This window comes from Diceros bicornis, chromosome 16, assembly GCF_020826845.1.
Source record: "Diceros bicornis minor isolate mBicDic1 chromosome 16, mDicBic1.mat.cur, whole genome shotgun sequence".
Classification (NCBI taxonomy): domain Eukaryota; kingdom Metazoa; phylum Chordata; class Mammalia; order Perissodactyla; family Rhinocerotidae; genus Diceros; species Diceros bicornis.
Window position 1 is genome coordinate 53724414 of NC_080755.1, and position 26039 is coordinate 53750452.

The 26039-nt window shown below is 41.4% G+C and overlaps 1 protein-coding gene and 1 pseudogene across 1 annotated transcript in view; both read right to left on the reverse strand.

The window, feature by feature from the left end:
- BCL2 (BCL2 apoptosis regulator) overlaps window positions 1–26039 on the reverse strand; it is a 165222-nt gene that overhangs the window by 63374 nt on the left and 75809 nt on the right. The gene's annotated exons all lie outside the window — the stretch shown is intronic.
- Window positions 24490–25214, reverse strand: LOC131415119 (proteasome activator complex subunit 1-like; annotated as a pseudogene).

A 26039-nucleotide genomic window follows, 5' to 3' on the forward strand; every position in this document is an offset into this window, starting at 1 on the left:
AATACAAACACCTTTCCGGAAGGCCGGGGCACAGGCGGACTTGACCTTTCCTACACCTGGAAGCATTATAGCTATGGGTACCTCTCGGCTTGGATTTCCTACATTTCTCGGATGTCTTAACTCCACATTGCAACCTACTTTTCCTCTAACCGTTAATATATATGTCAGAAATCCCAATATTTTAGCATCTAAACTCTATCTCCCAGACTGCACCTCATAATCAGAAGTGGCAAAAAACAATTCTTCCTCAATCTATCTTCTTCACTAGTGATTTTGGAACAGAAAATAGAATGATTATAAACATGGGTGAGAAAAAGTAACATTTTCCTGCAAGGGTAACAAAGTTACAGCTTGGTGACACGTAGCTGCCAAATTCATAGCCGTTGCAATAGATCTGAATGTGTAACTAAGGGCTTGGCTTCTTCTAAGGATGCTGCAATGACCAAGAGCATGACCTTGAGTCCAACCTGGGCTCAAGCCCCACCCTGTCCCTTCAGAACTGTGCCATCACTGGCAGAGCCTTCTCTGAGCTTCGGTCTCCTGGTCTGAAAATGAGGAAAAGGCTCGTACCTGTGAGTGGTTTTCAGGACTCAGACAGTGCAAGTCAGGCACTTAGCACGGTGTCTGTCATGTGGTGAGAACTCACTACCTGGTGGCTATTTCTGTTATCATCTTCTGCAGCAATCTGTCCTGCTCGAGACGTGCAGGATGCAATTGCATGCCTAACTCTTCCTGCATTTTCTGTGAAGTTCCTCCAGGAGCAGCTGCCTCAGAGGAATAGTGCTGGGAGGTGGCAACCACCTCTAGAGCTAGGCTTTTGCATGCTCACATCTGGTAAATCAGGGGAAACATCAACAGCGATGGAGATAAAGGAGAGAGGGAGGGAGGGAAGGAGGAAAGTTTTCATAAGATAATGCAATATTCAACCTCTCATCCTCATCCTTCTCCAATCACCACCAAGTATTTTAAATTCAAATGAAAACCATCATCAGGCAGATATGGAGAAATGTGTAGTTGGTGAGACAGCATTCTTTTGTTGGCAAATGGGGTAGACAAGAAGTACAAACAAGCAAGACTCAAGTAAAGTTGGTCTGTCTTCCTCAGTCTGGTGTGGGATTTTCTCCATGGAAAATTCCTGTGTTTTTTAATACTGGGTCATAAGGTGGATTTTACTTGAGCTTTTCAGGTTATTTGGTCTTTATTTTGTAAGAAAGTAGTTATGTTTGCTTTAACAACAAAACAAAGTAGTTTCAGGTTGAGGAAAGGAGAATTGTGACACCGAAGGAAGAAGGTTTAGCATGACAATGCTATGCATCTGCATATATGTCAACCATACACAGACACACACACGGATACACACAGGGACACATACAGGTGCACACACACACACACACAGAGACACACACACATACAAAGAGACACACACAGATACAGATGGACACACACAGACACAGAAACACATACACAGAGACACACACATGCGCACATCCTAGCTAGGGTCATCCCACTTCTCCTGTGGTGTGGGTAGCAGAATCTCTTATTTCCCCTCTCCTTTTTATCAAGAAAATCCTGACATTTCCAACCACATACGGGGTAAATATGATACTAAGAACCAAAACCAAAACAATAACAACAAAACAACACCACCAAAAAAAAAAGCATCATTTCAAGCAAGTAGATCTCCAATGAAATTTTCAATGATCAATTGAAAATCCTTACTGTTCGAGGAGTATGTCTCTGTTTTCAAACATGTTCCTGTTTTGTTTGTTTGGGTTTATTTTTGCCTTCATTCTACAGGAAGCCTCACAGATGACAGGGTGATTTAATTCGGTACAAACCCTGCCTCCCTAAATTCTTAGAATGTAGATAGATACCACTACCGGTATTCTTAGAGTTAGAGTTACACAGCCTCCCACACCAGATATAGTGAAATAGAAGCCACATTTCATTGGGATCTCTACTTCTAGTTATTTGCAGGTTTTTCTTTACAACACAGGAAACCAAAGATGAGGGCAGTGCTACAGATATTGATAAATGGGCTTCTAAAACGTTCTCAGTGGCCGGCAGAACAATAACTGATTTATTTCCCGAAAAGGGAGACAATGACTTACCCCTCACACCTTGTAGAGGAAAGTAAGATTCTAGACACTCTTTTGTCAGGTGTCAAAATTTATTCATGACAACAGAGCCTGTCGCAGCTGTGAAAGCACTCACCTACCATCCTAGGTGGCAAGACAGTCAAGAGCCAAAGATGATAGAGAATTGACAGCGGACCGTGTGATGGAAGAAAAATTAAGCTTTGAACAAAGAGGTGGCACTCACATGAGGCTGCTGCTGAGCCCTAAGCACCATCAAGAGGGGTGTTTGGAACAAGCCAGGCACCTTCTGTGTGAGGTGGGCAGTGAGCAGGCAGCCCTGCAGAGGAATCAAGTAAAGACTGGGGCCTCTCTTCCTTAACGGCTTCTGCTCCGACTGCTACCCTGATCTCCAATTCACTAACGTGCACATAAAGACCACTCTTAGCCTCAGGCCAAATGTTCCCTCCCAGGCTATCTGCACCTTGAGCATCTAACAATTCACTGTAAGAAAAGTCCAGTTTTTTCATCCAACGCTGACATTTAAGACTTTCTGTAAGATGGCTAAAATGTCTTGAAATCCAGGTTCCTGAAAGTCTTTCAAAAGACACTAATGGATTCACCCTTATAAACTCCTCTTTTCCCACCACCCCCAACAGAATGTACCTGGGGTGATCTCCTAAGATTAATATATAAGTAAATTAAGCAGACAATTCCACGTGACTTTACTGAATGAGTGGTTTTTGAGTAAGTTTCCTTAAAAAGGAAATCAATTTATTCATTCATTCACTTAACATTCATTGGAATATTGGCAGCAGAATTTTATGACAACTAACTTTACTAAGATTCAGAAGCCCTGGCTCTGCCGCTAAATAACCTAAGGCCATTTACTTAACCTTCCTGCGCCTCAGTTTACTTATCTCTAGAATGGGGAGGCCTGGACAAGATGGTTTCTAAGGTTACCTTCAGCCTTGGCATTGGAGCACTACATATTTATGTGGATTCTACTCTGTAAAAGACACTGTGCTGAGTGCCACAAAGGAGGCAAACAGACGAAGACATGGTCTCGACCTCATCCTGTTTACAGTGTCATTACTTGGCTGTACTTCCAAACTTCTATCACAGGTTACTTTGACTAGGCATCAAATTTCTATCTTTCTTTAAATCTATGCCTCTCTTTGATGTTTAGAGATTCTTAGTCAAACAGGGTCCACTCCTATTTGCACAGGCTTGGCCTAAGCATCCTTTACATTCATGTGCACTTCACATGTCTTCTGCAGCCCGGACCCAGCACGTCCAAAGTCTCTCAACAGGGACTATGTAGGCATAAGCTGCCACGGTTTGGGAATTCTAGAATGAGTGATTCCTGAGCCATGCAGCCTGCCCTGCTCCCCAAAGTGGATCCTTTCTCCTCTCCCCTACCTCAAGAACAAGCATCCTGGCCCGTAGCCTGCAGCCCAGGGAAGAGAGACCTGTTTTAAAATCTGTGCATGTAGGAACTGTCAACATCCAGGCTCAGGCAAACAGGCTGCCCTTGGGCAGAACAGCTTTGCTAATCAATCATGCTTCAGGGAAGCGGGTGGTTTGTACGCGGGGCCCACTTTGCCGTGACCAAGCCCCTACGAAAATGTCTGAGTGTGAGTGAAAAAAAGAAAACAGTTTACTTTCCCTGTCCACTGCAGGAGGGCCAAGACAAGGGTTTATTTAAAAATAACTCCTCTTTTCTTCTGAAGGCTGAAAGCAAGCCTGGGGGCTTAAAGAGAATTCCTCTTGCAGGATTTACTAGTGCCTAAGCTCAGGAAACAGAGCTCTCAGCTTGGACAGCGATGTCACACGCAAAACAAGAGAAAACTTGAGGGATGTTCCCAAGTATTCAAAAATTAGAAATGAACTATTTCTAATTTTTTAAAAAGAGCCTCCTGAGAAGACACTACTTGTGATTGTGATGTATGAGTGTGGCAATTAGCAAGTAGAGCAAATTAATGTCACTTGAAGCTAAGTTAAGATACAAGACACAGTCCCTACTAATGAGATGTAGTTAATAGGAAAAGGTCAAGTTTGTTGTCACAGGGCTGGGTATGTATCCTGGCTATAACCCGCTGGTTGGGGCAAGTCATGTAACTTCAAGTCTGAAGAAAAACCACACGCACACACATTATATATATATACAGTGCGGCCAATTATATCTTCAAATCATAGAATTGTACTGAGAATTAAGTGAGATACTATAAGCAAACTGTTTCTATACTGTAAACACAATAGAAACCTAAAGAACTATTATAATAATAGATGTATTCATTCAAATACATGTTATTTTATTCAAAGTTACTTGATTTCTAGTATAGCTTTCATCTTTTTTGTTATTTTAGGAATGAGTTTCTAATTAATTCAATTTATATGCATTTCTTATCTAAATTCTTTTCACATTTTCAAAGCTCCTGCACAAGTAATAGAAGAACACAAGCTTAAAATAACCAGTGAAATAGCACCACAGAAATAGAATAGATAGATAACGTAAAAAGCATTTACCCTTTGCCCCAGCAACCTGCTTCTGGTAATTTATCCTGCACACATATGAACTGACTGATGAACAAGGGTATCTGTTGGAGCATTATTTGTGATACCAAGAGATTGGAAATAACCGGGTGTCCATCAATAGAGGTGGGTAATTAACCATATGTAGTAGATAGTTACATAATGACCTCCAACGAATCATCCCTCCCATGTTCACTCCCTTGTGAAGGTCCTTCCCACATGGATGCTGGGCTTGGTCCTATAACCTGCTTTGGTAATGGAACATCAGCAAACGTGATGCAAGCAGAGGCTTAATAAGCTTTTTGCACTGGGGCATAATCCCTCTCTACTTTTGGAATCCAGTCACCATGTGAGGAAACCTGGGCTAGTCTCCTGGAGACACATATTCCAACCAGTGGTCAGAATCCACCACCAACATGTGAGTGAAGCCATCTTGGACCATCTAGCCCTGGCCAAGCTGCCAGTGACCTCATCCATATGAGCAAATCCATGCAAAACCAGAAGAAACCCACCCAGCTGACCCAGGTCCAAATAGCTCACCCATAGTCTTGTGAATAAATAAAACTGTTCTTGTTTTAAGCCACTAAGTTATGGAGCAGTGCGTTATGCAGCAATAGATAACTGATACACCCTGATATCTCCAAAACAACGAAATAGTAGGATGGTAGCATCCTATCTATGAAGAAAGAAAAAGGATGCACTCTGTGTACTGACATGCTAAGGTCTCCAAGATATACCGTTAAATTAACAGGCCAAGTGAAGAACAAGGGAAGCAGTATGCTGCCTTTCGTGTAAGAAAAACTGAAAATTTAAAATAATATGTATTTATTTTGCATGAAGAGATACTGGATATATACTCAAGAAATTAACATACATAATTACCTGTTTCAGTGGAGTAAGGGAGTAGTGAATTGGGTAGACGGGCACAGGGGTAGGAGTGCGACATCAACAAATACCTTTCTAAACTGTTTCAGTATATGAACGACGTGAATGTATTACCTATCCAGAAATAATATTTTTTAAAAAGTGAAAAACCAGACTAATACAAGATAGAAATGACAAAGATTTAAAAAGTTGAATTTCAACGGACTACTATAATTCTACCAAGACGTCATCCTCGATGATGGCCTTCCTTTGAACCAGAAGAATCTTTTCTTGTAATACACATATTTTTTTTGCACACATATTTTTATATTCCCTGCTAGATTGTAAGTGCCCCCCTGAAAGCACGACAAAAATGTCTCATGCATTTTTGTTTCTTTTGCAACTGACAAGCATTGAGCAGAGCACGGAGTAAGTGCTTAAATGGTTGAGTCAAAGTAAAAGTCTCCACCGTTAATGCCACTGAGTTCCATACAGTCTTCAACAGCTAACTTCTTCCATCTGTACACACTCTCCACACACCATCTTGAGAAAATGGTGAGAATTCATTATGATCTGGGCCTTGCTTCTCTCATAAATGTACTCAACTCCTGGGCAGAGTATATACAAAAGCTAAATTTGAATGCCACGAAAGGAAAAAAAGCAAAACAAACTCCCCCATTTAGAAAGAAAACAACAACACCCATTTGACTAGAGGAAGTCTAGAAAAAGAAAGATCTTTTATTATTTCTCATAAGTCGCAAATTTCACTTCTGTGGTTGACTAAGCAGCAGCCTGCAGCAAACTAACTCTGCAAAGCAAACTGAGCGATCCAGATAAATGGGCTGTGGGAATGGAAAGCCAGAGGCTCTCTCCCATCCTCCAGCCTCCAGAGAAGTCAGCGCTCAGGCCACTGTGGAGAGTTTGTCTGCTACAACTCGAGCATTTCTAGGAAAGAAGAGGCCACAGCTTTCTTCGTAACCCATTTCGGGGCTTGACAATTCTCACTAGAAATCTTCCCTCACTTTGAACCTGTACCTTTCCGACTGTGCCTTACCCTCTTCCTCTTCTATTATAGTTCACTGTCTCCATGTCTGACCCCTATGAAAGCTTAAGCTCTTTGAGGAGGAAGTCTGGCTCACCTCCACGGCTGTGTCCATAGCTCTCCCTCCAGGATCTGCTCGGTCAGCGTGCAGAGCCTCCCACCTCTTGTGTGTCCTGGACTGTGCCACCCAACGGCATTATGCGGCCTTGGCACTGTCTGTGCTCCATTAACACAACACAACACAACACAAGGGCCGTGGGGAATAACGAGGTAGACAGTAAGCCCTCACTATCCTTGTCTCTCCCATATCAAAGAATTCCAATTCCTGAATTTCCCTCCTTCATTTCATTTCCCAGTGTTTTGATTAGTTTCACTGTTCTCTGCAATTCCCTGCACTTCCTCCACAGCCACGACAGTGGGGACTGTCATCGCTGGAATCACCATCTGGAAGTTCTGCAAGGTAAACAGAGTAGGAAAGCTGAGGTTGACAAGCTAAAATCCAGGTATGCTTTTGCAACAACAGATCAATGAGCATTTGGTTATGTGCCTACTATGTGCAAGGAGCTGGGTAAGATGCTGTCAGAGATATGAAAGAGTAAGACATCATCTCTGCCACTTAAGAGGGATATCGATAAGAGGATTTAAAGAAGATGATGTTGGATGGATATGCAGAGCTCATTGGAAGGGCTAAGGCAGGTGGGTGGTCATCAGGACCGGGTAGGATGGAGACGGTGGGAATGGTGAAGAAGGAAAGAATCAATGAGCAGGACAGAGAAAGCCTGAACGCTGATTCCTGGACATACAGAAAGAAGGGGAGGATGACCTAGGATGGTTTCCAGATTTGGAGTCTAGAAAAAAAGGAAACTTGAGCCACTCCTGACAGAGGTAGAGAGCACTCACGGGGAGCTGGTTGGCCTCACTGAATTTTGGAGAAAACAAGAGGAAATTCAGTACTAAACTTCAGATGAGAAAATAGGACAGGGAATATAGTTTTATGACTGATGCCGTGAGAAAGAACCTTTCTGAAGAAGCGAGTGCACAGCGGAGAAGAGAAGAAGGGAACGGCTTGGGGACCGTGCCGAGTGCTCAGAGTTACGGCGGAGGAGGAAGGAGACATGCAGAGAGGCGGTGGGACGAGCATGGGGGTGCTGGGAGCCCCTAAAGGGCAGGGGCACGTCCCACTCATCTTTGCATAGATCCATGCAACTGAGTGCAGCTCTGGCTCCCAGTAGGTGCTACATAAATGTTTGGTAAACATTTATAAAGGGAAATGGAAATGCAGTAGTCAGAGAAGTGAGAAGAAAACCAGCAATAGAGCCATGTTGCGTAAGTCAAAGGAGAAGCATAATTCTAAGATGCTTGAGGGCTAATGCTGCATGGAGAATTACAAGATTTTCTGAAGACCAAAGGGAACACTGAGGGCTCCTGGCTGTAGGTCCACTGGAGTGCCGGGGCGGGTGAACAGTGGTCATGTCAAACTCTGCCTCCATGTTAGAGTCTGCACAGATCTCCAGGGTGACGTTGCCTTATTTGGTATGAAAAAAATCCCCGGGATTTATCATATTTTCAATTTAATTTCTGTGCTGTTTTGACTGTGAGATCTGGAAACTTCAAATGAAAGTCTGAAAGGAAACTTGGGAAATTGAAGCTTGCATGGACTCCACTGACCCTGTCTGGTTATTCTACCCTTGATTTTGGAGAAAGGAGAAACCAGCATGCGAATTACCTTTTTTACAAAAAGACTATTCAAAGACACTGGAAGTTTATTTCACATCTGAGGAAGGTACTTGATTAGAGGGACTCTTAACAAGAAGAACTGAAAATCTAAGTAAATATTCCCCATCTGCTCCTGGTCCCACCACCTGGTCATTATTCCGTCTACTCTGCTGATAGGTTTCAGCCAATTCTGTTTTATTTGTGCAAGTCGAGAGGCCACCTGTCGTGGAATACTCACACATTAAACAAAGTGAACATTTCTTATTTCTGTGCTTCCCATATGATTTTTTAAACACAAAACACTCACTTTCACCTTAAGCAGATTTAAGAAATGCTGACTCTGAAGCACAGGTATAAACAAGGCAATCTTTTGTTTATGAACGTTGTTAACGACCCACTCCTAGAAGGACCCCTCCTCTCTCCCAACTCTGGTGAATTAATCCATCCACACTTTTTTGCTCATTTCCCTGGCTGTTACGGGCCAAAGTGGAGAAAAACGGTTTTACAAGGGGACGTGGTATATTTGTGCCAAAAACAGGCAGCACACAAATGCAGAGAAGGGGACCCAAAAGAAATACTAGATGCAGGGAATAACGCGAGTTAAGGCAAAAGCGAGAAAGAAAGCGTGCCACGCAGATCTGGGGTGGGGTGCAGGGCAGAGTATAGGGCTAAGGACCTCCAGCCAAGAAGGCTGGGGGAGAGGGGAAGGAGTCCTTGTGGAGGGCTTGAACGATCCGGCTAAGGAAGGCTGGCCTTTTCCTGAGAACTGGGCACCAGGGGAAGTTTGGAGCCAAGGAATGTAAAGGTCATAGAGGTGCTTTGGCCGCACCGAGGAGAGGGAGCAAGACTGCAGGCAGCCTGGCCAGCCGCACAAAGTGCTGTGGGAATGGACGCAGGATGGAGTTAAAGCCCCAGGGATCAGTGGACCTCTCCTGATGCCGCTGCTTTGACTCGCGGCCCACAGGGATGTTTTGGGTCTCCTGGAATCAGCATCAGTTCAGAGCCTGTGTCCGTTAACCCTTGAAAGGTCTAATTATTTCCTTCTCCCCAGTGCACAGTTACCCTGGTAAAAGGCTGTAGGTCCCTTTGGGGAAGGCTAGGTGAAAGATTTACAGCATAAATTTTTGGCAGTGTGGCAGGGTCCTTCCTCAAGGGGACCCAGCCTCCCCTTCCTTCAAGGGGTTCTGGGTCTGTAAACTGGCTCAAGTCTGGAAATTGATTGAGGGGCCATGATTCTCTATTTTTATGATTCAAGTTAGACTTATGTCTTACTTCTGCTTACACAGGTCAAGTAAGAGTTCAGTAGACTGCCCATCCATTTCACTTTTAGGAATAACACCATGAGAACAGAGTTTGAAATGAAGGAACTGAGGTGTTAGTGAGTGGATATAGAAGAAAGCGAGAAGATGGAACCAAACATGACTGAGATGTGGGGACCAGGACGAGGTGCCCCCATTACCAGACACTGGCAACATCAGGGGTAGGGCTTGGCTTGGGGCAGGAGGAGGTAGGGCTGGGTTCAAAATGGTGGTGGATTATCCAAGTGGATGTGACTAGCAGAGAGCTGGAAATTTGGGATGGAAACAGGAGAACTGTCATGTCCAGAGATAGGGGTTTTGGAACAACCTCCATACAAGTTGAAAGGTTTAGAGAGAGTAGATGAGATTTCCGAGAGAGAGAAAACAGCGAAGAGCATAAGGCCTGTACTGGGACCAATGCCTGTACTTACCCTAGTGGGAAAGGAAAGAAAAGCTGGTGTGTTGCATGGAGATGGGCTGGTCAGCAAGGTTGGAGGAGGAATTAGGCTTGTGTAACAGCAGCAAGAAGGTCTAGTGTTTAAAGAGAGACGTTTCCCGGGTTCCAGCTGCTACAGAAAAGTAAAACAGCATGGCTCTGGATGTCCTCAGAAGTTGGTGCGTAATCCCCTTCTAAGACAGCTGTTTTATTAGAGCGATAGAAACAGAAGACTCACAGGAGGGGTGGGGGGAAGGGGGAAGAGAGGGGGAAGAAGTAGAGTTAGAGACCAGCCAGCTTTTAAGAAGCTTAAAAACATGGGGAGGAGAGATGATGGCAGTCTAAAGGAGCAGCAGAATTAAAGGCAGTTTTTTCCAGGATTTGGGATCCCTGGGTACACTTGCAGGTGGTAAAGGGGAGATCGTGAAGGTTCTGGAAGGTGAGAGATGGCTGGGGACTCCTGGAACAGCCTGGACTATTCAAACAGAGGACAAGAGGCAGAGAGGACAGAACGTGAATGAACAGGAGGCGATTCCCAGAGGCCTCAGCAGGGGAGGCCTGGAGGCTCACCCTGTGGTTATCATCTTGGTGGCGGGATGGGGAAGTGTGGCCTTCAGGCCCAAGGAAGAGTAATCCTTCATTCTTTACAAAACAGTGACTGTAAGATTAGCGTTGAGTCTTTATTATCTTATCATGGGCTTAAAATTTCATTCCCATGTTTTACTTTCCAAGAACTATTTGTTAAAACGTCTTTAATTCGTAATATTCTCATCAGCAATGAGTTTCTATCCACAATTTTTATGAGCAAATATATTAATTTAAATGCATACTGCTCTTTTGTGAATGAAATACAAAGAAACTAAACTTATAATGAAAGACACTGGATTAAAAGATAATATTTTATCTGGGTTTCAGCTCAGTCATATGTCTCAGAATGAGCTTATCTTGCCCATAAGCCTCCTGCTTTCCTTTCAGTTCATTTTTCCCCCTGCCGTTCATACCCTAATGTAGGTTTTTATTTTCCTGCTATTCACTTCTGTAGGACTCGCTAAATAAATCCAGTTGCTTCGAGCTTCGTCTGACTTTGAAGATTCCGCCCCTCCTGTCATCCTGGTAACCCACACGCTGGATCCTCACTCGTGATTTGATTGTTCTCTGACCCAGTTCCGAATCTCCAGCCTTTCTCTTTACTTCATTCCAGCTCATCCCAAATATCAAGTTTTACCCTCAAACGTTGCTTGTTCTCCCTGTGTCCATTTGTCATTTCACAGCCTGTATTTCTTTACATCTTTCCATAGCCTTCAGAAAACTGCCTCCTGAGAGTGGCTGGTCTTGTTTTCTCTTGACACAAACCTTCATCTTCTGATTTTCTGAGCCCACAAGAGTCTCTGTGTGGCATCCTTTATTTCCAGTTTTAAGCCATCTACCTTTTTAAAGTAGTCACTTGTAATTCTTAACTAAAATTCCCTTTGGTGAAGCACTGCAGTTTTGGTAAACCCTGAGTTTCTACATTTTATTTTAGGGGGGTCTGGACTCATTTTAGACCCTCAGACATGTATAGTGAAATAGGTACTTGACAATAATATATGTTGCTGATATGTAGTTCTTTTTCCCTGGAATGTAAAATACCATGGCATTTGTCATTATTCTAACTTGGCTGCAATCTCTGTCTCTACATAGCTAATGATGCATTTGCCCACACGGCAGAGCCACGTTATGTGAAGGCCCTTCTACAGAGGCACCAGAGTGAAACTCTTAAATCGGGAACATCAGGAGACACCTCATCTATTGATCATCCTAGTTCCTGCACAGTTTGTATCAGAATGCAATCAGGTTTTATCAGAAATGTAGTCATTTTCCTTTATTGGAGGCAGGGGGTGGATTGTAATGAATATGACGGTAGAATATGGCATTTCTAGTTGCCTTCTGTTGTTAGGGGACACTTCTAAGTGGCCCTAAAAATACTGCATTTAATAGTTTTGAAAATAGTGAGTTTCTCCAAAAGAAAGGAGGAAAGGAAGGAAGTTACGATGCTTTTAACAGCCACTTGAAGTAAGGTGTCCCATTTTAGAGATTAGAAAACCCAGACTAGAGAGTGACTCTCATGGTAATAAGTGGCCACAAGCCACAACTGAGACCCAGGTATCTTAGGTCTGAATTCCAAGCTTTATCAAATACAGGTCCCTACCTTTCCATGAAGGATGAAAAAGTGTGGAAAGGAGTTGCAGGAACGAGGGGTGAGAGAGAAGGAACATACAGTAATTTCGAATTTGTTAAGATACACGTCCCCTAACTCATATATGGCTCTTGATCAGGACTGTGTGACCTGAATTCTTACAGGCAGTGAAAGGGAAAAGCAGGTAAACAGATTCACGCTGACTGTATGTGTTACTTTCCCTCCCCAAACTATAAGGGTTGGTTTCAGATTCTCAAATAAAAATGCATGTGAAAACAGTAAAACAGGCAAATCTCTTACTCTTGCAGCCAGTCGAAGCCACTTGGGTGCTTTTCTTGGCAAACATTCAAAAGTCACACGCCAGCATCACATGCTTAATACTATTTTAGTCAATATGATGTGTTCAAGTCACCTGAATTGGGTGATTGTTTGATCTGATTATCACCAACAGGTCCTCGCACAGCACCCCTCACTGCTGACAAACTCAAAAGAAAGACTTTAGCTAGGAAGCTAGCATTTTCTTAGAAAAGGAAAAAAAATGCAGTTCTCAGTAAAAGAAAAACCACAGAGCTACTGCGTTCAGACAAGCTGTACATATTAAACCACACATACACAAACACACACAACATCAAAATAATGTTTAGGTTTTGTCTAATCCACAACTGTGAGTAAATTCAGAATTAAGGTGTTAAGACCAGAATCCTCATCCTGACTTTCCCTGACACTGAGAATATATTGAAGAATGACGGCACCATATTCTAGATGACCTCATGTGTTCTCCACACAGCTCTAACAACCCACAGGAATCCAGAAGCTCTTCACTTGATAGGACACCGACAGCCAACATTCTTTTGCAGAACAGGCTGGTCAGAGATCTCTCAGAGATGGAATCTCTTTCTACCTTAAAGTACAGGGAAGCCTCAGGCCCTCAGGGACTCGAGGTCCCAAAACGGTGTCAGTTAAAAAAAATTAAAGGGAAGCTGGAAGAAGCCTTGCTGTCAGGTGGAGAGCCTATCAACAGAAAAATCAGGGATGAAAACAGCTAAGACAGGCCGATGACCTTCAGGTTGCACATCAAACAATGTGGGAGGGCAGGCTTGCTGGCCAAAAAAGGCAATCTCAATGGCAGGCAATGGCTGCAAAAGCCAAGCCTCTTGGTGGCAAAGCTGAGAAGAAATGGAAGGGAGAGAGGCAGAAGGCATGAACAAGAAAATTGAGGAGGACAAGAGAAGTGGCGGCAGATATCGGCATCCAGGATGAGGGCAGGAAGCGCCAGACAGTCCGTGACTTAGAGGAAGGGAGTGAGGACTTAGGCAGTGAGGAGGGAAAGTGAACGGGAGCCTGCTGCCACCTCAGAGGAGAGGAGGTGAGACAAACCTCCCCACACACTCAGCAGTCGGTCTGTTAGCTCCAGCCCTTCCACCTGCTTCCCAACTTTTAACACCACACATACAGTTAATTTGAAAGTATTTAAAATATAAACCATGTTCACAGGGAACTCACAGTCAGATCTCACCTTGACATCCCTCCATCTGCGTATTCTCAAGGTTTGACGCAAATGTTCAAAAGTCATGTGTGATGTGTCTTACCTTTTGAGTTCTGACATAAGCTGTAAAGAAGCAAATTAAAGCCAAGAGGGAAACTTCTAGCTGCCATGTTAACCAAATAATGTCAGGTAAAAAGAAAATCATCCTAAAAACGAAAATAACACTTCAGGCCATAGGGTTCATTTCTATAAATATGCCTTCCCCAGAACCCAACTCCAGTGATCTCCTCTTAATGAATCCTCTTACATATGTTACTGTGATGGTCTTATTTAGGCCCCATATTTGTCTTGAAATTTTGTATTTCAAAGGGACCCTGTCCCCCATCTCCCCTGCAATTTAGAGGCACTGCCCCTTGGAGGTGACAACGTCACAGCCACATGGCAGGATGCAGAAAAAGGTACTTTCAGACATGCTGGTGGAAATAGAAATCACTGCACCATTTGGAAACACATATCCAAATTTAAAACTGCTGTCCACAATCAAGCCATCTCATGCCCATATGAGCACAGGGATGTTCACTACAGCATTGTTTGTAGTAGAATCATTCAATAAGCCATGCTACAGTCAACCAAGAACTAGTATGCAGTCATGAAAAAGAAAGAATGGAGGAATTTCAATAATGTATCACCATTAAGTGAGTAAAGAGCAAGATGCAGAGAGGGACATATGATCTGATTTTTATAAAACAATGACAAAAATCACAACATGTATGTGTGAATATTTTATATCTATCTCTCTATCTATCTATCTATCTATCTATCTATCTATCTATCTATCTAAATGTTTGATATAATTGTATGAGCATGGAGTAAAGCATAGAAGGATATACACAAGGTTAATAACACCGGCGGTCTGGAGGAGAGGGATTAGGGTAGAGGGAAGGAGGGGAGTGGGAGGAAAGAAATAAGTGAAAATGAAAGAAGATGTCAACCATAAAAACCACATGGATGCTATGATCTCATTTATAGGAAATCATGTGTGTGTACTTAGGCACACGTCTATAAACAGATGATGACAAATGGTCTACAAAATGTCAATGGTTTTCATTTCAGGGTGTTGAGATATTTTTGAAGATCATTTTTATTTTATTTCTTATATGTACTTTTTAAAAATATTTACAATGACGTGTTATTTATATAATCAGAAAAAATTCATTATGGGTGAAATATGAAAAGTATTATACAACGCAATATAGAGCCTCAGAGCAGAAACAAGTAGAGAGATAAGGTTATAAAGTCAAGCTGGGACCAGACTGGGAAGGTTCTCAGCGCTAGGCAAAGACAGGAGAAGAGCAACTTATAGTATGTGTACAAACATCTTAACAACATGCTCTTTTTTGGTTTTTTTAGTCATAGATTATGAGCAATTTTTTTTCTTTTCTCTATTTTCCAGATTTTCTGCAAAAACTATATCTTGCTTGTGTAATCAAAACAAAAACATTATTTAAAAAATTCTGCCACGAAGGCTGTTAAGTGGGAGAGGGTAATCATCAAAGTGACGTTTTAGGATATCATGCAGTGGCCCCCACAGGCAGAGATTAAAACCCATGTATGAAGCAGGAGTGTCAGTATGAGATGATAAGGGCCCCAAATAAAGAGGAAATGGTGGAAATGGAAAGGAACACAGTGGGCCTCAGGTGTTTTCTAAATAAACAGATGAATGAGTGAAACATTGCTGAAGAAGAACTGCTAAGTCTCAGGGGCACTTCGCATAGTTTATACAGATGTCTGCAAACACACAGCCAAATGTCAAAGTAGGTTGATTTAATCCAAAAGTTATAGAGAACTGTGACTGTTTTAGAGACCTGCCCATTTTTAATAACAAGTCTCTAAACGCAGCCACATCTTGGAACTCAAATCAAGGAAAGGTGCAATACCTAAGGGAAAAGACAAAATAAGTGGGAGAAACCATAGACAATGAAGAGAAATTATGTGATAAGATGACGTAAAATCTTTCCTCCACCCAGAAAAGACGTGCACCACTGACAAGCATTGCATCAGACACACACTGGGATTTTGTAGATCAAGTGAAAATATTCCCAGGAAACTTCTGGCTTCCATTTATTTTATACTGTAGCCAACCTAACAAGTTTAGGATCAGTGTTACACGAGAAATAAATTTTAAAGTTTTTATTCAATTGTGGTTTGCCTTTTTCTAAAAGTTGGCACATTCTGAGAACTCCCCTTCATTAGAACTATTCAGGAAGAGGATGGGTGGCACCGTGCTGAAGAAGGTGCCATAGAAGGCTTCCAAGAACTTCCCAGCTTCAAGATTCTCTGATTCAAGATGAGACATCACACCAACTGCTAGATTTTACACCTTCTCTCTCAGATGCTCCAGTTGAGGTAGCCTGTTAAATAAACTGCATTTGTATTTTCTAGCATTCCTGGAGCAGATGTAATATAACTGAAGGCAAACAATTTTAGTAATGCAACTCATGCATTGCCATCTAAACACCATGTAATCACGGAACTAAAATGTTTACCAAATAATCAAAGACTGAGGCAAAGAAACCAAAAAGCATTTTGTAAGACAAAGTACTGGCCAGTACTTCCAATAAAAGGATTTATTGAGAGTTATCCTGAAATGGCTCTTCAGAAAAAGTCAACGTTGCTTGGTTTCTAATCACACAAAGGATTGCCAGGCTATTATTCCAAATGGGCAGGAAAAACATCTAGGAGGAATTAGGTTGGTTTTCATAGAGAAACTGAGTTCTCTTGATAGAGTTTCAGGATAGGCTTGTCAGAAAGTAAGCAAACAACCTCCTCCAGATGAATACCCCCATAGCTCACCCATGACCTTTCTCCACACGTGGAAACTACCTCCAGTGTCCATCAGAGTTATTCTCTTTCTCTACATGCATGGTGTGCTTGCTTCTGCCTTCTTGCCTTCTCCCCTGCTACCCTCTCCGTCTCAATACGGCTTCTTCATCACCTCAATTCTCTCTCTTCTTCCAAGTCTGGCTCAAAGCTCACCTCTCTTCTGTCTGACACCAATGAATTCTGATCTTCCATCCTTTCTGAGTCCTCTCGTGGTCTGTACACTTAACACAAAATAATTAGCAAGAATAGCCCTAATGAATGATTCCCACCACATCCCCTAAAACCCATGTTATGGCACAGTGGGGAGAAGGGAAAAGTTCCTTCTTTCCTTTCTTTTTTCCTTCCTTCTTTTCTGTCCTTCCCTCCCTCCTTCCTTCAATTGTAGTGTTTACAGAGCACCTCCTTTATGCAAAGCACTGCTCAAGGTTTTTTCAACTCCTCACAAACCTCCCTAGAAATCAATAGTTCTCTACCAGTTGAATTCTGCTCCTCTCCAGCTTTCTAGGGGCTTTTCATGGTGTCACCACCTACTCAGTCCCTTGGTGTTGTGTTTGGTTCTCCTCTCCTCCTCAGCCTTACTTCCAACCAACTGCCAATTCTGGATCTCCTACCTTCCTCCTCCTTTTTATTCCCCTGCATTTATACCTCTCCTAAACACCAATGCCTCTTCATAACTGGTCTCCCTCCTTCTGGTCTCCCTGCAACCAGGTTATCATTCTAACGCATGAGCTGGTTGACATCACTGCAGGCATCCAAAACTTTATGTGATTCCTGTTGTCTGCATAATGTAACCTGAGCTCCCCAGTTTGACATTAAAGGATGTCTGCCTTTCCCAACCCACTACGTATTAAAGCTTATCTTGCAAACACACAGGACTTCTTCTCATTCCCCAACATACCAAGCAACAGTACTCCTGCAGGTTTTTGTTTGTGCTGTTCCCTCTGTGTGAAATGGCCTTCTCCCACCTCTGTCCTACAGTAAAATCCTACTTTTCAAGCCTAGCTCAAATGCCACCTCACTCCCCCAGGTCAAAAGTGATTGTTCTTTCTTCTGAACTTTCTTAGGCTTAGTTGTTTACAGCTCTAACACTGCCTCTAGATCATAAAATCCTGGAAGGTAGAGATAGTATCTGTTTTACTTCGCATTCCAACACCATGCCCCAACCATGGCAGTACTCCTGAAGCATAAGCAGAAATGAGGTTACCAGCACTGGTAAGTGAATTTACTAGCTACCACTGTCTTCCAAGTGTTCCTCAGAATTTCAAGCTAACAAACATTTCTGAAGTACCCATTATGTACAGAATACTCTAGCAGGAGCTGCATAAGCGAGCCAGCTAGTGAGCTATGGTGCTTATAAAGTGTCTTTTTAAAGACCTACCTCACTTTACTATGCTAAGCCACCAAATACACCATTATATGAAGACTTATCCAGTCTTGCGGATTAGCAATCATTCACTGACCTTCCCTCTGTCGCTGGATATCCTAGGCGGAAGATCCCTATGTTTCAAAAAGCACTCAAGAAAAGGAGGCTCACAAGTCTGAAAGTCAGGGCTGTCTTTCCTTCCAGGAGAGAGAGTGGGTTGATAGGGAAAATAAAGGCATTCATTTCTTAGCAGCACTAATTTTCAAACCCAACATTTACCTTAACTTCAGTTATAATGAGCATTTAAAGCCATGAAAGTAGCTGAGAAAACATGAATGTCTGGGAACTAAAAATTCTATTACCTGTGAAGCTGTGCTGGTGGATGAAAACTTGTGTAAGGGGTGATAATTTTTTGTTGGAAGACTGGTATTTTGATAGCAGCTGTGCAAATTTTTCTGAAGAGCTCAAGGTGATCTATGACATAAGGTGACTATATGTCCCAGCTTGTCAGAGAGAGTCCTGGTTTACACCTGTTGTCCCTGCAAAATTATTAATAGTGCCCCTCCTTTTACTCTCATAACTGTCGCAGTTTGAATAATAAATTATATGACCATTCTATCTATGAGCATATTGTCAGATTTCAGTGGCCTGTCCATACAAGGCAAGATGGTTTGTTCAAACACACCAGGGAGCTGATGCCAAGAAAAGGGGTGGAATCCAGGCTTCCTGACACAAAGCCTGGGCTCTATCTCATAGAACATATTTCCTCTAAGTTGCTTCCTCATCAATTAATCAAGAAAAACACTTTGGGAAATGGTAAAGATGCCTAAGCATAGTTTCTGCAAACTAGCACTTACAATTTAGTTGGGGAGATAAAGGACATCCACATTCAATAATTAAACACAGTCAGATATATTCATAAGATGGTGCCAACTATGTGGTTCAAATGACAATTTCAATAGGAGTTAGAGAAGGAAAAAATCGCTCTATAGACTTCAGACTTCAGGAAAGGTTTCTGGGAGATGATGGAACCTGAACTGGGCTTTAAAGCAAGGAAAAGGAAGAAAGGAAAGGAAAAGGTGTTCTCCTCTGAAAAAATAAAAGTAGAAAACAAACAAAATTGAGACAAGAAAAAAACCACTTAAGTGATTCTACAGGCATTATTATTATACATTTTAGAAGATAAAAATAAGACAAAACAAACACAAATGGTCTATGTGGCTTTCCCGAAATCTCGCAGTGATTTAAGGCACGACAATCATCAGATGGAGGTGTGTTTCAACCAGACAAGTGCTGGCTGCTAGATGACAGTGCTCCTCCCTGTGATGTGGTGAGAAAAAGGCGGCCACCTTTTGAGTTCTATCCCCAGCTTTTTCACTAACTGGCCAGGTGTCTGTGGGCAAGTGGTTTCATCAGTTTTGAGCCTCAGTTTCCTTAAATAAAATGCTAGTGTTGGATGAAGTGATCTCTGAGAACCTTTCGATCTCTGGCAATCCATGCCCCTTTACAGTCAATTCCAGGTTTTGTTTAGTATGTTCTAGGTTTAGCTCAATAGTGGATGTGAGTGTTCATTTCCAGCAAAACGGCAAACACTAGGTGGATCTTTTGGTCCCTTCCGACTACAAAGATGAGAAATTCTCAAGAAAACATCATAGAGCTAAGCTAGGAAGGAAGAGAGAGGCATAGGCTCCAAGAATGAAGATAAAAACTGTAGCCAGAGCTTTAACAAAAAGTTGACTCCACCATGCCCAAGAGAGTTTCAGACCTACACAAATGTCCCTGGGGATCTGGGGATAGCGATTAGATTCTAATGCCCATGAAGAAAGGACATGGCCTTGGTCCTGCGTGAGGTAGGGGGCGGCCAGAACTGAGCCTCTTTCATAAGTCTCAAAGCCTTAAAAAGTCACTGTATCCATGAAAAGGGGACTAAAAGTACCTGCCCACTGGCCCAAAGGTGAAGAGCCTTATACCCAGAGCTCAGAACACCTTTGAGAAATCAAAACCCTAAACATGAACCACATTCAGCTATAGGATCAGAATTTACAGCATCTGTGTATCTGGGTATGGGAGTTCCATGACAAGAAGTGAACATAAACACAGTTCCAGGACCATCAAAACTCCTTAGATCTTCAGAAAAAACAATACGTGGCCAATACGTAAGGCCAATATGCAATTTCACAACTTGGGACTTGCAAGATTCCCACAGAAAAGAAATCTCTGTGAAGATGAACTTGCCAAAACACACACACAAACACACACACACACACACACACACACACACACACACACACACACACGGAAATAAACTACCATGAGGGACAGTCATAAAGGGAAATTTTTTAAAACTAAAATCCTAAGAATTGGAACAATACTACAATCTGAAATGGACTACAAAATAAGATTGCTTTAAATTATTAAAGTGATAAAAGAAAGACTAAAAACCATAATGAAATAATAGGAATAAATGAAAAAAAATAAAATAAGCAAATTTGACAAAGAACAAAATGGAACTCCTACACATAACTCAATGGAAAAGTTAGACAGCAGAGTAACACAAATATAGAACTGGAAAGTGAACTGGAAAGATAGATTTGAGGAAATCAACCAAAACGTAAAGGACTTCCAAGCAAAAATGGAGAATTGAACACACCATATCTAATACTGGTCTCACCTGAAACCTCACTAAAACTAGGGAAACTGACCATTTAAAAGACATAAACCCACAAGGACAGGGAGAACAGGTTAAGGGATAACAGTAATAAGATTTTGGAAGATGGAAAATAGATGGAAAAGTAGTGATAGAACTAGCAGACCAAAGGAAGCTGACTTTTAAATTAGGAGTAAGACAAGTTAGGAACCAACCAGCAGATGCTCAAAGGTCCAGGAAGACATAGTGCTAGTTACATCTGGAAGCAGGGAGGGAGGAGAAGGAAGGAGTGACTAAAATAAGAGAATGGGATGGAAGGTGTTTAAGAACCAGTCATATCTCTAGATCCCCAGATCCCCTTCTCGACTCCACCCTGCTGGGCAGCAGCCTGTATCCCAACTGGTAAAACTGGAGGTTTGGTCTCTAAAGACAGGGTTCCTGGATTGGGAGATGCCACACCTTAAACAAAACAGAAAACTGCATACCGAATGCTGACCCCTCCAGTCTCACTCCTCACCTGAGCTCTCAGCACTGGGACAAGCAGATCCTCACCCTCTAGGTGAGAGACTGGAAGAGCGTTCTCTGGAGAATCTGACCATCCCCTCGGTTCCCCAGTAGGAGACTTTGGGGGTCGACATTAGGAGTTCCCCAACAAACAGCATAAACATATTATTCTACAGTGATGCTCAAAGTCAATAAGCCCCTCACACATCCTCAGAGCTTCCAATAAGCTTACTAGTTTTCCTTCTTAAATATGAGCAGACAGCCAAGGATTACCAGACATGTAAGGAAAGCCTGTACATGGAAGAGAGTTCAAAATAACAAACAGAAAAAGGCAACAGGGAGGAAATAGAGACCCTGAAGGGAGAAGAAAATTTCAAAAGACAAATGTTTTTTCAGAAAGCTAAGAGAATGTCACACACATGAAAACAGAACAGAATGCTTAAAAAAAACCCAACTATTTATAGATGAAAAGAGGAAATTTAAAACAATAACAGAAATGAAAACCCAATAGACAGGTTGGAAATTGAAGTTGAAGAAATTGCCCAAAAAGATAAAGAGATGGAAAACAGAAGAGAAGATATGACCAAATTAGAGGACTGGTCCAGAAAGTACAACACCCAAATAATAGGCGTTCTGGAAAGCTAACAGAGAAGCAAATAGCAACAGATTGAAAGAACACATTGATTGCTTAGTACAATAGATGAAAACAGATTCGCACATAAGAAAATTATCATGAAATTTAGAATACTGGGGAAAAGCAAAGATTCTGCAAGTCAAGGAGTAAGAAAAAAAAATCAGGTGCAAAGCATCAAGAATCAGAATGGCTTTAGCCTTCTGATAGCAACAATGGGAGACAGCACACAATAAAGCAGTGTCTTCAAACTTCTGAAGAAAATTTACTTTTGACCTAATTTCCTTCTGCAAGACAGACAAGCCATCAAGTGAGAAGACAGAATAAAGACCTTTTCAGACATTCAAAGTGTGACTGTATCTCTTGTGGATTCATTTTTGATAGGCTACTGCAGGCTGGGAGCCACAAAAATGAGTGAGTGAAAAAAAAGGGAATTTTATGCTATCCAACACAGGACTAAAGCAGAGGGATGACGCAGTGAGGTGAGCTGACAACTGGTCTGTAGGCAGAGAGAGCAGTTCAACCAGACTGGACCAGTGGACAGAGAGAAAGACATATTGAGGGCCACCACCCTGCACTAGGTTTTAATTCTGATAGCCTGCAGGAGGGTGTGCTCCCCCAAACAATGGAGTAAATCAGGAAGGGGAATCCAACTCACAAGAAAGGCAAAGGAAAGTTCTAGAATAACAAGGAAGAGAAATCCCAGCACGATGGCTGTGCAGCAGACCTAAGGTCCAGATACAAGGAAAATGGAAGTCTCCAGGAGGAATGTCACCAGGAAAAGAAGTACTAGAACTAACAGATTACTGATGTGATCAGCCTAGTGGAAAAGTGTACTGTGAGACTACGAAAGATAGAGGGGAAATCTGCTATAAGTACAAAGAACACTAAGGAAATGAAAAAAACAAGACAGATATTAACTTCATAAAAGTAAAAAGTTCAGCTGTTAATGCTATTTACATAGGCAAAATAGAGACAACACTAACAACTGATTTAACCAAAAATTGCAATATAATTATATTGGGAGAAAGGGGGAGAGACAGCAGTGGATACAATGATATAAGACAGCTAACTCTTTATTTACTATAATAGGAAGACATCATGAATAAAATTGATAAAACAAGGATAACAGTACACAGATTATTCAGAAATGTGGAGATGTACATATGCCAGAAGAAAAACTAAAATATGGAAAGTGATGTTCTTTGGGAAAGACGCCCGGGGGAAGGAGGGTGGGGTAGAATTTGTTCCCACAGAAATTAAGGAACCAGCACATAAGTAAATACTATGTACAAGGATGTTTTTGTCTACAATGTTTGTGCAGACATAAAACTGAAAATAACTTAAACACTCACCAATAGTGGAGCAACTGAATAAATGGTAGTACAGTCATACCATACAATTTACTTAGCTATTTTTTTAATGAGTTAAATCTATATTTATTATCTGGAAGGATATCCTTAATGTACTATTAAGAGAGAAAGACAAGTTATAAAGTAACGCACACAGTATGATAGGATTTTTTTTCAAACAACAACAAAATGCTTATTTTTACATGAATTTATATGTGCATGTGTTTATATAAGCTTGGAGAAACATGTAGAAGGATGCACACCAAATGTTCACACTGGTTACCTCAGGAAGATAGGAATGGAAAGGGTAGGGAGAGATTAAGAAAAAAATAGACCACAGAAAAGCACAGATGTGGGAAATAGGAAAAACAGGTCAAGAGATATGAAGAAGAGAATAACAAGGTCTAATACACAGATAACTGAGGACTAGGAAAGATAACAATACAGAGAACTGGGAGAGACAATATCAGAGATCATGACTGAGAATTTTTCAGAATCTATGAATATTAGAAATCTTTAGATTCAAGAGGCATATTGAATCTCCAACAGGACTATGGTGAAACTGCAGATCATCAAAGACAAGAACAAAAAGAATAACAAAAAAATCTTTAAAGCAATTAGTTAGAAAAAAAATATATACCTCTAAACGAACGACAGACTGATGCTGACTATACCTCATCAACAATAGATATTGGAAGGAAATGAAATAATAGTTTCAGACGCTGAGGAAAAATATCTATGTAGAATTCTATACCTAAAAAAATTATTACTCAAGACTGAATGTAGATAGAGACTGAGATAGAGACTGAGAAAGAGAGGATTCCCAAATCCTTGATGAAATAACTACTCAAGAATGTACTTTAGTAAGAAGAAATTTGAACTGAGAAAGGAGGAACAGAGTCCAAGAAGCAACATCAACAACATTTACTGGGGCCTACTTTGTACTTGACTGCATACCAGCACCATTCAAGTGATTTACAACTACATTGAGATTCAAATTAAGGCAGTCTGGTTCTGGATTTCACACTGTTAACCACCATGTAAATAAAATGGCATCTATTTTGATAAATTTTAAAAAGCAGATTTATAAAAAAAATTGGATGGGGACAAAAAAGAGAGAAACAAAATGATAGATGATAAAAAATTCGATGGTGTCAGAATATGAGCGAGAGAAAAGCTGAGTTCAAGTGTTCTAAGAAGTCTGTATTATATTGTTTGTAAAGCAGATATAGATACAGATAAACTTTAATTTTAGACTTTGTTAATAACTCAAATATAATTTTTAAGGTTTAAGGGTAACAGATAAAATAATATAACATATACATTACAAATCAAGAGGAAAACAATAATCTTTTTTTTTTTAATGGTATGACTATATTTATTGTACTTGGGAGGCAAGGTGAGGGAGAAACCTCAACAGGGGAAAGGTGGGGGAAAGTCTGGAGTTCCCAGTAAGAGCAGGAAGGTCTCCGCTGGACCCATCACGGATGAGAGAGGAGGCTCTTGTACATCATTCCCTTTGTTTCTCCCCTGGGCTTCTTGCAGGATGATGTCACATAACACAGAACAAGCATTGTGGATCTCCATGACCATCAGCCATGGTCCCGGTACTCTGCCTTACCCAGAATGCGCACCAGCTCTTGATAATTGTGCACAGGGAACTGCTGGGCTCAGAGGAATCCTTGAAGGTTGGAATGTGGAAGCCTTCCATCTTGGTATGGAGGGTGGTCATCAGCTCAAACACCTTCTCCTGGACAGCCACTCCAAAACTGTTCCAATCCTCAATCCAAGGTATCTGCAGCTGCAACGAGATGGTGACCAGACTGACTGTTCAATGACATCCTTCATCCCAGGCTTGAGGCACTGCAGGATGACTACCATCTTCTCCTTGCCATTCACTGGGTCACCAGAAGGACCTTTGCCTTCATCTTCCCCTTTCGTCTTTTCATCCTTATCTTCCTTCTCTTGCTGCTTCTTCTGCCCTCCTTCTCTTTCATCTTGAATTGATCAGGCGTCAGGATGTCCAACAGGGCCTTCAGATTGCCCAGGTTGGCTTCACTGAGAGCTGTCTCCTATAAAAATGCATGCAACTCAGAAATCTTCTTGAGGAAATAGCTCCCGAGCAGGTTCTCTGTCTTTTACATGGGTCTTCCCAGAACACATCCACTTGGGCTTAGGCTTCTGCCTGGATCCTGAGCATGGCCATGGTCGGGGGGCCTAGCATCTCATGAGGAGCAAGGAGTGGGCACAGGAAAGGGAAAGTGAAATCAACAGGAAAACTCAAGTAATCTAATAGAAGACAGAATAGGAAGAAAAAATAAGAAAAGAAGAGGCATGGCATACAGAAAACATTTGGATTCCTAGTGAATTCCAAATATATGACTAATCATAATAAATGTAAATGGCTTAAACTAATCCATTAAATGGCAGAAGTCCTCAGATTGAATTTTGTAAAACTCCAGCTGTTTACAAGAGAGAAGCCTAAAACATAATGTCACAGCAAGGATAAACATAAAATAATATGTTCAAATAATAAGTATCCCTACAAATAATAAATGTTCAATAAATATTTGTTTTAATTGAATGAATGAATAATCTGATAAAACAGACTTTATAGCCAAAAGCATTTGGGGGGGTTAAAGAGGATCACTGCTTAATGATAAAAAAGGATATATTCACTAGGACTCCTTCCATATATCTAACAATAGAGTGTCAAATATATATAGCAAAAATTGATTTAATTATATGAAAGTAACAAATTCAAAATTACAGAGAGATTTTAGCACACATCTCTATGAAGGCAACAGACCAAGCTAAAAAACAGAAAAAAATACAGATTTAAATAATGCATATTACAAACTTCATCTAATGGATATGGAAAGAGAACCCTCCACCCAAAAAATAAAGAATACACATGAAATGTTTATAAAAATTGACCAGGTTCTAGGCCACAGAGCAATTCTCAACAAATTTCAAAGAACTGCTAACATTCAGACCACATTCATCAACCAAAATACAATAAAAGTTGAAA